The 13,312-nt window shown below is 43.8% G+C and overlaps 1 non-coding gene across 1 annotated transcript; it reads left to right on the top strand.

Annotated features, from left to right (window-relative positions):
- The first annotated feature begins 6,518 nt into the window (after nt 1-6,518).
- LOC120096875 (U6 spliceosomal RNA) lies at nt 6,519-6,624 on the top strand. The gene has a single exon (XR_015637785.1). It is a non-coding gene; the product is annotated as a U6 spliceosomal RNA (small nuclear RNA).
- Nucleotides 6,625-13,312: the final 6,688 nt, after the last annotated feature.

Below are 13,312 nucleotides of genomic sequence, written 5' to 3'. Positions count from 1 at the left end.
CATCTTACATACCCAGCCCATTACAGAACCCAGCACCCCTCCTCCCCATACCCCAAATGGCCCCTAGCACTCTTTCAAACCATCAGACGCCTCTTTCCCCACACCTTCCATACCCACTACACAATGTGACATTTCTCCATCCTCCAAACACCCACCTCGCCCCATCTACACACCCCACACACTTGGACCACAACTAAGACCCTTTCTTCATCACTTTTCCACACACTTCAAACACACATCACCATCACTCCAACCCTCCAGCCCTTCACATATCCCACCTACCACCCCACCACAAAATTACAGGAAGTGAGATGACAGTGTGCAGCCCTGTTACCTCCAGGTCACCTCCTATTCCCCAGGTTCACTGGCTTCCTCAGTCCTGCCTTGCAGCTTGTGCTCCAGCTGGTGTTTCTACCCACATGTCTGCATAAGCTTCCTTTCTACCTATCTCTCTGGTCACATGTCCCCAGATCATCACATTTTTATAAAGTACCCAGTCCCTTATCTCCCCCGCTCCCGTAGGAGTCACCATAATTTGACCTTCTAACTGTAAATTCCTCTACTGAGACATACTCTACCTTTGTACGCACTAAAAGGAGAGTGCGTCTGCTTAGCTGACTGCTGGGTGCTCAGCACCTGAGACTTCCCACGTGTTCCCAGCTCAGTGAGTATTTGTGCTGGAAGTGTAGCTCAGTGGTAAAGCGCTTGCCTAACTTGTGCAAGGCACTGGGTTCCATCCCTCCATACCTACAATAATGACAAAGCCCAACAAGTCTCACTGAATGACTAGAAGAAAGGACTTTAAGGGGTCCAACATTAATTGATCTAGAAGGAAAGTCTGGGTCACACCTACACCTACACACACACACACACACAGACACACACACACACAGACAGACACACACACACACACACACACACACACACACACACACACACACACACAACCACCTGAAGCCAGCTCTCTTTGAGATGCAGATGCCAGAGTGTTGCAACAGGTTCAATGTCAGCCTCGTCTGTATCGGCAGTTTTAGGCTAGACAGAGCTACATAGCGGGAACCTGGTGAATAGAGGTGTTTGCTCACTTAAGTGAAATGGTTTTTAGAGAAAGATCTTTAGCCTCTGGCTGTATGTGAGTCACGTAACATTCGTGGCTGTGCATTCTGCCTAGGAACATTCGCTCTGCAAGGTAATCCGCAGACTGGCGCTCACAGCCCCTGGTCCCCCCACTGCATGGCTACCATTGTGAACACTGGTCACAGGACAGAACTCAGGCTGTAGAAACACGGCCATATCCACTGGAAAAAGCAAGAGTCGTGAAGCCAGCACAGCTGTTTGGCACAGCACCAGCAAAGCTGGGCCTGCTCCTTAGGACCCCTTCATGCCTTCCAAACCAGTCCCACCCGGGTAATTCATATGCTACCAAACTCAGCAGCCAACACTAGGCCATGTATTAAACACACCTACTGTGTGCAGGCACTGAAAACACTGTCCAGAAGATTTTGCCCTAGCAATGCTGGTCTCTACTTAACCACCACCAATTCTGTGTTAGTTCTAGCTAAGCAGCATCCGGTGTCCCAGTAAGACAAAGGTTTTGCTTTCGTGCTCCTGGACTCTCACTAATCACAGCCAGTTCTTCATCCTTAGCTGACTAGACACCACCCTTTCTTCACACAAATGGCCCAGTAAAGTCTTTGCTTCCCTCTAAAATGTCCAAAGCCAGGTCTCCATCTTAGCACCACTCTCAACATTCTTTTTGTTTTTTAAGATTTATTTTATTTATTGAGTACATCGTAACTGTCTTCAGACGCACCAGAAGAGGGCATCAGATCCCATTACAGATGTGGTTGCTGGGGAATTGACTCAGGACCTCTGGAAGAGCAGTCAGTGCTCTTAACCACTGAGCCATCTCCAGCCCCTGCTCTTAACATTCTTATCTCCTACATGTGTACAGGATAGTCACTGAGCTCTCAACACCCAATGGTCCAAAGTCCTTCCATGATCCTACCAAAAACATGGTTAGATCTGTCACACCAATGCCCCACTAGCCTGGTACTAACTTGTCTTAGGGTTTCCATTGCTGTTACGAAACACCATGACCAAAACCCAAGTTGGGGAGGAAAGTGTTTATTTGGCTTCCATTTCTGTATCACTGTCATCTTGGAAAGGAAGTCAGGCCAGGAACTCAAACACGGCAGGAACGTGGAGGCAGGAGCTGATGCAGAGGCCATGGAGAGCCATGGAGGCCATGCTACCTATGGCTTGCTTAGCTGGATTTCTTTTATGGAACCCAGGACCATCAACCCAGGTCCACCACCACACACAACAGGCTGGGCCCCCCCCCCAAGAAAAATGCCTTTCAGGGGCTGGGGATTTAGCTCAGTGGTAGAGCGCTTACCTAGGAAGCGCAAGGCCCTGGGTTTGGTCCCCAGCTCCGAAAAAAAGAACCAAAAAAAAAAAAAAAAGAAAAGAAAAATGCCTTTCAGGTAGATCTTATGGAGGCATTTTCTCAACTGAGGTTTCCTCCTTTCAGATGACTCTGGCTTGTGTGACGTTAACATAAAACTATCCAGCATATCATATGCCCTCTCAGATGCTTTCGTTTGTGCCAACATCTTGCTCTATAGCCCAGGATGGCTTCTGACTTGGGATCTCCTTCAAGTTCTTAGGTCGGAACTAAGTTTAGTGTCTCATGCCTATAATCCCAACACTTAGAAAGCTGAGGAAAGAAACTTGAGGCCAGCCTGGGGAACACAGTAAATTCCAGGCTAGCCTGCTCTATAGAATAATAGCTTTTCTTTTCTCTTTTCTTTTTTTATTTGCCACTTTTTATAATGAAGTTTTTTATATATATTTCTAGAACATTTTATCCTGGAGTATGTTAAAACACACCTTTAATCCCATCACTTCAGGAGGGAGAGGCAGGCAGGCAGATCTCTGTAAGTTCAAGACTAGCTTGGCCTTATTGGTGAGACCGTGCCTCAAAAAAAAAAAATAAATAATAATAATAATAATAATAGTAATAGTAATAATAATAATAATAATAATAATAAAGTAAGGCCATGCCGTCCCTGCATCGGGTGGGCGCTGTGCCCTGCCTGGGATGTCACCATCATGAACAGTCTCTTAATTCTATCTTGCCTCTAAGGACACAGCCAGAAACACGGATCTGAGAAGGTGACTGATGCTATTAAAATCTCATTGCCCAGATAGAACGCACCACGGGTCCATGTGGAGAGACTTAATGGGAGAACGAGACAAGGGAAGGGGCGAGAGAAAGAGGAGAGAAGAGGAGGAGGGCAGAGGAAGTCTGTCTTCTACTTGGAATGTGGTATGACTATCCCGGGTGGAGGTGGGAATTGAGCCAAAGGGGCTTCCGGGAATGCGTGGCTGTTGCCAGGGCAACAGTGACCAAATAGTGTCGCTTCAATTCCTGATACCAACAGTGACTGCTGAGTGCTCAGTCCTCGTTGGGACCTACCACAGCTCCCTCTCTTGGCCTCGGGGAACATTGCATGAAGTGGGCAGAAGGAAGTACTAGCCGGGCTAGGGTCATGGCTCAGTGGTTAGGAGCGTGTGCTGCTTTTCCAGAGGATCAGAAGCAGCCCATTCTAGACTCCAAACCCATTAGTAACGGCCTCCTTGGGACCTGTTCCTCCTGTTCCCGTTTAATGGCTTTCTAATGATGTCTCCCTTCTTGCTTGAAGGACAAGATTGTCGTTACCATCTTGACCATCTACTTCCTAAAGGCATCTGCTGTTCTCTACTTGCTCATGTGAAGTTAATGGCTTCAGTGAAGGAAAACACTGCAGGCCTCCTTCCCCCTCCTTGGCCCTTCCTTGCCAGCTTGACTTTATGGCCTTAAACCTTAATGCTGTCTTTAATTGTGCTACTATCTTTAATTCCGAATTCTTAGTAAATGATGTTTTCAGAAAGGAATGTATACAACTTTCCAGGTCAACATAGATGAATTTAGATTCCATGGGTTAAAGACGCACATGCTCTGTGTATCTAACTATGTCCTTGAATTACTATTAAATACACAACAGGGCTGGAGAGATGGGTGTCTCGGCGGTTAAGAGCACTGACTGCTCTCCCAGAGGTCCTGAATTCGATTGCCAGAAACCACATGGTGGCTCAAAACCATCTGTAATGAGATTCGATGCCCTCTTCTGGTGTCTGAAGACAGCGACAGTGTACTTATATATAATAAATAAATAAATCTTAAAAATACCCAACACTGCCAGTCATTCGTATCCACTAAATGTGCCAGAGTGACATGACTCTGAGAAATAACCAACCACTTTCAGATTGGATTTGAGTCCAGATACACAGGAAGGAATTCATGCCTGGAAATGTAAACCTAGGCAAAAAGTCATGGGTGAGGAATCCCTCCACCCTAGCAGGGAGCATGTCTGTTGTATTAAATGGACATACTGTGCCCAACACATTGCCTTCCAAATCACTGTGCTTATCACTGTTAGATTAATGTTGCTCTCCACTTTCACCAGAGAATTATTTTTCCTTTTTTTCTTTCTTTTCTTTTTTCTTTTTTCTTGTCAAGGAGCAGCAGTTAAGGGCTGGAGAGACGGCTCAGTGGTTAAGAGCACTGACTGTTCTTCCAGAGGTCCTGAGTTCAAGTCCCAACCACCACATGGTGGCTCAAATCCATTTGTAATGGGATCTGATGCCCCCTTCTGGTGTGTCTGAAGACAGAGACACTGTACTTATATATAATAAATAAATAAATCTTTTTTTTAAAGGAGCAGCAGTTAATATAAGATTCATAACTCCTCAAAGTGCTGAGACACATGACTCAAGTTCTCAGCCCTAATCAAGACATCTAAGTCACACACACACACACACACACACACACACACACACACACACACCAAGGATTAGGGAATATTACAGAACAGTATAAGAGTGGGCAGAAAGATATAAGACCTGGGGGCTGGAGAGATGGCTCAGTGGTTAAGAGCACTGGCTGCTCTTCCAGAGGTCCTGAGTTCAAATCCCAGCAACTACATGGTGGCTCACAACCATTTGTAATGAGATCTGATATCCTCTTCTGGTGTGTCTGAAGATAGCGACAGTGTGTTCATATAAAATAAATAAATAAACCTGTTTTTAAAAAAGATATAAGACCTGGGACTGGAGAGATGGCTCAGCAGTTAAAAAAGCACTTTCCAGGAGACCTGGGTTCAGGTCTTAAGAACCTCTACAGTGGCTCACAACTTTCTATAACTCCTGTTCCAAGGAATCTGGTGCCCTCTACTGGCCACTCTGGACACAAAGCATGCATATGCAGCATAGGTAAAAAACTTCGGAAAAGCATCAGTACAGGTGAAATAAAAGTTTTTAAAAGTTTAAAAAATAAAAAAATAAAATTACAATAAAATGTAAATCTTAGGAAGGAGGGAGGGGGAGAGAAACAGATAGACAAAGAGAGAGACAGAAGGGAGGGGAGGGGAGGGGAAGGGAGGGGAGGGGAGGGGAGGGGAGGGGAGGGGAGGGGAGGGGAGGGGAGGGGAGGGGAGGGGAGGGGAGGGGAGGGGAGGGGAGGGGAGGGGAGGGGAGGGGAGGGGAGGGGAGGGGAGGGGAGGGGGGAGAGAGACCTGGGAGGTTGGAGAGGAAGGGCTAGAAAACATCCTCTGGACTTGATATGCTCTGTGCTAATACACACACAGTAGCTGTGTTAGCTGCATACGTGTAGGATGCAGAGGAAGCCCTGCAGGAGTGCAACTGTGAGTGTATTGCTGAAATGGTTACAGCCATGGCAAAGACCAAAGCCATCCTCCATATGGGCCAGGCTCAGAGCCCTCAGTGTGTCTTTTCCTCCGGTCCAAGCAACAGTGTTTAAGGATGACTGATACAAAACTCTGTTGACCGCAGCTTCCTCCTCCTCACCGATGTTTACAGCCTGAGACTGCCGGCCTTCGGAGACCTTCTGTAGAGACTAGCCAATCCTCTCCTGTGCTGAGCGGAAAGATCAAGTTGAGGTCTATGAGGTGGTAGTAGTGGGTGCTACTCTATGAGAATGCACACACCCACCTCGCTCCAGGTTTCCTGTATATGTATTGTGCAATGGCCCTTTCTTCATTCCTGCCTTGTACTTAGGACTCCAAGCCACCCAGAGAGAGAAATGGTAAATAAGATTGGGCCTGTAAATATTTCATCATGAAAGGTCACCGGAGTAAGGTAATGCCATCTTGTCCTGACTCCATTTTGTGTCTGCTTAAATACTTCTCCAGCCCCCATCCCACCATTTAACAGCCACATTCACCTTGACAACACATTTGAGATGATTTCTCCATGGTCCAGCGGGATTAACCAACACAATCTTCGTACAGACTAAACTGAAACTGATACAGGTTTAAATAAAAATCAGCAGCTGTGGTGTCTCTGAAATAACTGCTATGTTCTGTAAAAACAGATGTTGCAGGGTTACTCTGCCTCTCATCTAAGAGTGACAGCACTGTGGTCTGTGTGATGCTTGCATTTAAAACCACTTTGCCGGGCTCGCTTCGGCAGCACATATACTAATATTGGAACGATACAGAGAAGATTAGCATGGCCCCTGCGCAAGGATGACACGCAAATTCGTGAAGCTTCCATATTTTTAATGGAACAGAATTGAAGACCCAGAAATGAACCCACACACCTATGGGCACCTGATTTTTGACAAAGGAGCCAAAACCATTCAATGGAAAAAAGATAGCATTTTCAGCAAATGGTGCTGGTTCAACTGGAGGTCAACATGTAGAAGAATGCAGATCAATCCATGCTTATCACCCTGTACAAAGCTTAAATCCAAGTGGATCAAGGACCTCCACATCAAACCAGATACACTCAAACTAATAGAAGAAAAACTAGGGCAGCATCTCGAACACATGGGCACTGGAAAAAATTTCCTGAACAAAACACCAATGGCTTATACTCTAAGATCAAGAATCGACAAATGGGATCTCATAAAACTGCAAAGCTTCTGTAAGGCAAAGGACACTGTGATTAGGACAAAACGGCAACCAACAGATTGATCTTTACCAATCCTACAACAGATAGAGGGCTTATATCCAAAATATACAAAGAACTCAAGAAGTTAGACCGCAGGGAAACAAATAACCCTATTAAAAAATGGGGTTCAGAATTAAACAAAGAATTCACAGCTGAGGAATGCCGAATGGCTGAGAAACACCTAAAGAAATGTTCAACATCTTTAGTCATAAGGGAAATGCAAATCAAAACAACCCTGAGATTTCACCTCACACCAGTGAGAATGGCTAAGATCAAAAACTCAGGTGACAGCTGATGCTGGCGAGGATGTGGAGAAAGAGGAACACTCCTCCATTGTTGGTGGGATTGCAGACTGGCAAAACCATTCTGGAAATCAGTCTGGAGGTTCCTCAGAAAATTGGACATTGAACTGCCTGAGGATTCAGCTATACCTCTCTTGGGCATATACCCAAAAGATGCCCCAACATATAAAAAAGACACGTGCTCCACTGTGTTCATAGCAGCCTTATTTATAATAGCCAGAAGCTGGAAAGAACCCAGATGCCCTTCAACAAAGGAATGGATACAAAAAATGTGGTACATCTACACAATGGAATATTACTCAGCTATCAAAAACAATGCCTTTATGAAATTCATAGACAAATGGTTGGAACTGGAAAATATCATCCTGAGTGAGGTAACACAATCACAGAAAGACACACATGGTATGCACTTGTTGATAAGTGGCTATTAGCCCAAATGCTTGAATTACCCTAGATGCATAGAGCACATGAAACTCAAGACGATGATCAAAATGTGAATGCTTCACTCCTTCTTTAAAAGGGGGAACAAGAATACCCTTGGCAGGGAATAGAGAGGCAAAGATTAAAACAGAGACAGGAGGAACACCCATTCAGAGCCTGCCCCACATATGGCCCATACATATACAGCCACCCAATTAGACAAGATGGATGAAGCAAAGAAGTGCAGGCAGACAGGAGTTGGATGTAGATCTCTCCTGAGAGACACAAGCCAGAATACAGCAAATACAGAGGCAAATGCCAGAAGCAAACCACTAAACTGAGAATAGGACCCCCGTTGAAGGAATCAGAGAAAGAACTGGAAGAGCTTGAAGGGGCTCGAGACCCCTTATGAACAACAATGCCAAGCAACTAGAGCTTCCAGGGACTAAGCCACTACCTAAAGACTATACATGGACTGACCCTGGACTCTGACCTCATAGGTAGCAATGAATATCCTAGTAAGAGCACCAGTGGAAGGGGAAGCCCTGGGTCCTGCTAAGACTGAACCCCGAGTGAACGTGATTATTGGGGGGAGGGCGGCAATGGGGGGAGGGTGGGGAGGGGAACACCCATAAAGAAGGGGAGGTGGAGGGATTAGGGGGATGTTTGCCCGGAAACCGGGAAAGGGAATAACATTTGAAATGTAAATAAGAAATACTCAAGTTAATAAAAAAAAAAAAAACACTTTGCCTCCGGGCTTCACTACCAAGAGTCTTTCTGAGGCGCTAGCCTGCTCCTGGCCACTGGCTGTTTTAGTTGGGTGTTACTGCTGTGAAGAGACATCATGACCACAGCAACTCTTATGAAAGAAAACATTTAATTGGGTTGGTTTACAGCTCACAGGTTTAGCCCATTATTGTCATGGTGGGAAGCGTAGGCAGACATGGTACTGGAGAGGTAGCCGAGTTCTACATCCTGATAGGCAAGCAGCAGGCAGGAAAAGTGAGCCACTGGGCCCGGCTTGGGCCTCTGAAACTTCAAAGCCCGACCCCAGTGATACATTTCCTCCAATACACCCCACCCATCCACTCCCTATGAGTCTATGTTGGCCGCCACACCAACCAACAATAAAATACTTTAATGTGGCCTTATATTCGTGGTAGTCTGCAACTTTCTCACCTACCCTGTAATAATAAGGAAGGAAGCTCTTCAGGTCTGCAATCCCAGCCGAGGAGATGCGGGTATTAATGACTGTGAAGAACCAGCCCGACTCCATTTTATAGCCAGAAGCCATTTTGAGTCTGCAGCTATATTAAGTTTCTGTTTCCTAGAGACTGACCCAAAACTCAGTTGTGAACCAATTCCTTGGGAATGTGATGTGCCCATTGTTCAAGGAGGGGCTTTCCTAACTGCTTCTTTTTGCTTCAGTAACCACTGGTGCCTGAAAAAGATCCCCTACCTTGTCCTTTTGCCCTATTAAAAAGGAATGAGGTTGGCTCAGGGCTGGTCTCTTGAACCCCTTCCTAGGGGAAGATGCAGCCTCTTCCCAGATCTCTGGTGTGCACCGTGAAGCTTGCTTTGACGTGGCCATACTGGTGGTCTTTCAACTCAAGTCTTCAGGATTAACCTTTGGAGGCCTGCAGGCTTAGATTTTTCAAAACCCACTTTTATTAATGGTTCTTAAATGCTTTAATGTCCCTTCTGGCCCGCCACTCACCAGAGATCGTGGAAAGGAAAGGTTAATAGAGCAGAGGAGGATGTGGGCCTGTTCAGAAGTAGTTCTTTGAAGCAAATCCAATCCGTGTTGTCACAATATCAGCGGTTCAGTTCACACAAATCAGCAGCAGCACCTCTGTCCACAGGCAAACACCATCCAAGAATCAGCAACAGCTTGTCGATTCAGAAGAAACCGCAAGGCCCTGCCAATTTGCTGAATCCTTGGAAGCTGCAAGAAGCCTCAGGAATACAACCAGTAGGTTTGTTGGTGCATTTCTCTCTATGAAGTCATAACAAACAATGAACAGCAAAGAATGGTAAGGCAGACCAATACTACCCAGTGTCACAAAGGCCAGCATCAGCAAAGCCCAACAATGACCAGCAAAAGAATGGTAAGGCACCAATACCATCCGGAATCATCCACTGTCCGTTGGGCTATATTAAATCCTTTCCAAACATCATGTGTTCTCCTAAGCATCTGCTCTAGCAAAACATCATATTCCCTTTTTCCAGGATGTCTCCAGAAAAACACCATGTGTCTGGTCTTAGCAAAACATCCTGTCATGTATCTGCTTCAGCAAAATCATCCTCTCATAAGAGGTTCCTGAAAAGCATCACATGATACAACCGAGTCTCCAAAGAAACCAGAAATCTCCACATTAGAGGCCCATGAGATATAAGGTCTCCAACCCAAATTTAGAAGCTGGACCCTTTGCTCTGACCCTCCAAAACTGAAGAACCACTCCCCAGAGGGAGCACACTTTGGGGGCATTCCAAGGACCAGTTTGCTGCAGCTAACAGCTACATCAAAAGAAACCAGGAAGCACCTGGCTGGGAGGACTCTATGGGTAAGTTATAATTCTATGACATCTGATCCCAATTCTACCAGCTTGGGTTATGTCTATGGCACTTGGTTTTATAAGTCTTTCTAAACCATCTGATTCTGGTTCTGTTGGGATCCCATCAGGAGACAATGAAGTATCTGACAAGACAAGGGCACTAGCAAAAGGGCAACATTGCTCACATGGGCATTGGTCCCCAGTGTTGTGTGTGGCTTTTACTCTACCTGCCTTGTTCAGGGGAGTAATTGAGCTACCAGCTCCCACCCAGCTCCCATGAATCCGAGGATAAAAGACACATACACAGTTGTTCTTTTTCAACTTGCCTTCTTGGCACAGTTACTAGGCACTACTATCTCCCACCTGGAAAACAGTACCCTTAAGTTTCTTATCTGATTCTCCCATTTGCCCTAATCTTCAGTTGCTAAACTCCCTGACCACCTGCCTGCAGTAGTGGCCACAGGCCTCATGGTTTCCTGGTTCTCCTCTCTCCAAAACATGGTGAACTCTGCTCTCCTTCCTTGCATTTCCCTGCCTGCCTCCAGGGACCCAGAAGTCCCACCTGTACCTTTGGCCCAGCAATTAGCCTATGGCTTCCTTTACTGACAGATCAAGAACCAATTGGGGAACAGGATCTTTGCATTGGAACTGCTCCCTACATCACTGTGTCTTGTTCTCTGTTTTGTTTGTTGAACTTCTCAGCAAAGTACTAGGAGAATATTGCCCTGTCTTTCCCCGACTGCACCCACGGTTCTTAGATATTGGGAGCAAATAATCAGGCCCAGTTAAATGAAAATGGCCACTGCATATTTTGTCTTTAACAGATCTCTTCTAATAGTGTGAACAATGTTCTCTGTTTTGTGTTTATTGAGTAAGTGATATGTTCTGTGTTTATTGGGTATGTTCTGTGTTCTGTGTTTATTGGGTATGTTCTGTGTTCTGTGTTTATTGGGTATGTTCTGTGTTCTGTGTTTATTGGGTAAGTTCTATGTTCTGTGTTTATTGAGTGTGTTCTATGTTCTGTGTTTATAGGGTAAGTTCTATTCTGTGTTTATTGGGTAAGTTCTATGTTCTGTGTTTAGCAGGAATGGTCTGTGTTTATTGGGTAAGTTCTATGTTCTGTGTTTAGCAAGAATGTTGTATGTTTATTGGGTAAGTTCTATGTTCTGTGTTTATTGAGAATGCTCTAGATTCTGTGTTTATTACATGAGTTCTATATTCTGTGTTTCTTGGGTAAGTTCTACGATCTGTGCTTATTGGGTAAGCTCTATGTTCTGTGTTTAGCAGGAATGTTCTGTATTTATTTGGTAAGTTCTATGTTCTGTGTATAACAGGAATGTTCTGTGCTTATTGGGTAAGTTCTACGTTCTGTTTTCATTGGATAACTTCTATGTTCTGTGTTTAGCAAGAATGTTCTATGTTCTGTGTTTATTGGGTAAGTTCTATGTACTGTGTTTATTGGGTAAGTTCTAGGTTCTTTGTTTAGCAGGGATATTCTGTGATTATAGGGTAAGTTCTATATTTTGGTTTTTTAAGTATGTTTTATGTTCTGTGTTTATTGGGTAACTTCTATGTTCTGTGTTTAGGACGAATATTTTGTGTTTATGGGTAAGTTCTAGGTTCTGTGTTTCTTGGGTAAGTTTTATGTTCTGTGTTTAGGAGGAATATTCTGTGTTTATTGGGTAAGTTCTATGTTCCGTGTTTATTGAGAATGTTCTATGTTCTGTGTTTATTGAGAATGTTCTATGTTCTGTGTTTATTGGGAAAGTTCTATGTTCTGTGTTTATTGGGTAAGTTCTATGTTCTGTGGTTAGCAGGAATGTTCTGTGTTTATGGAGTAAGTTTTATGGTCTGTGTTTATGGAGAATGATCTATGTACTATGTTTATTGGGTAAATTCTAGGTTCTTTGTTGAGCAGGAATATTTTGTGATTATTGGGTAAGTTCTATGTTTTGTGTTTATTGAGTATGTTCTATGTTCTGTATTTATTGAGTAAGTACTATGTTCTGTGTTTATTGGGTAACTTCTATGTTCTGTGTCTAGGAGAAATATTCTGTGTTTATTGGGTAAGTTCTAGGTTCTGTGTTTATTGGGTACATTCTGTGTACTGTGTTTAGGAGGAATATTCTGTGTTTATTGGGTAAGTTCTATGTTCTGTGTTTAGCAGGAATGTTCTGTGTTTATTGGGTAAGTTCTATGTTCTGTGTTTAGTAGGAATGTTCTGTGTTATTGGGTAACTTCTATGTTCTGTGTTTATTGAGAATGTTCTATATTCTGTGTTTATTGGGTAAGTTCTATGTTCTGTGTTCATTGAGAATGTTCTATGTTCTGTGTTTATTGAGAATGTTCTATGTTCTGTGTTTATTGGGAAAGTTCTATGTTCTGTGTTTATTGGGTAAGTTCTATGTTCTGTGGTTAGCAGGAATGTTCTGTGTTTATGGAGTAAGTTTTATGTTCTGTGTTTATGGAGAATGATCTATGTTCTGTGTTTATTGGGTAAGTTCTATGTACTATGTTTATTGGGTAAATTCTAGGTTCTTTGTTGAGCAGGAATATTCTGTGATTATTGGGTAAGTTCTATGTTTTGTGTTTATTGAGTATGTTCTATGTTCTGTATTTATTGAGTAAGTACTATGTTCTGTGTTTATTGGGTAACTTCTATGTTCTGTGTCTAGGAGAAATATTCTGTGTTTATTGGGTAAGTTCTAGGTTCTGTGTTTATTGGGTACATTCTGTGTACTGTGTTTAGGAGGAATATTCTGTGTTTATTGGGTAAGTTCTATGTTCTGTGTTTAGCAGGAATGTTCTGTGTTTATTGGGTAAGTTCTATGTTCTGTGTTTAGTAGGAATGTTCTGTGTTATTGGGTAACTTCTATGTTCTGTGTTTATTGAGAATGTTCTATATTCTGTGTTTATTGGGTAAGTTCTATGTTCTGTGTTCATTGAGAATGTTCTATGTTCTGTGTTTATTGAGAATGTTCTATGTTCTGTGTTTATTGGAAAAGTTCTATATTCTGT

The sequence above is a fragment of the Rattus norvegicus genome, chromosome 14, assembly GCF_021556685.1.
Source record: "Rattus norvegicus strain SHRSP/BbbUtx chromosome 14, alternate assembly SHRSP_T2T, whole genome shotgun sequence".
NCBI classification, from domain to species: domain Eukaryota; kingdom Metazoa; phylum Chordata; class Mammalia; order Rodentia; family Muridae; genus Rattus; species Rattus norvegicus.
Note: the sequence above shows the minus strand (reverse complement) of the source record. Positions and strands in the feature narration are given on the sequence as shown.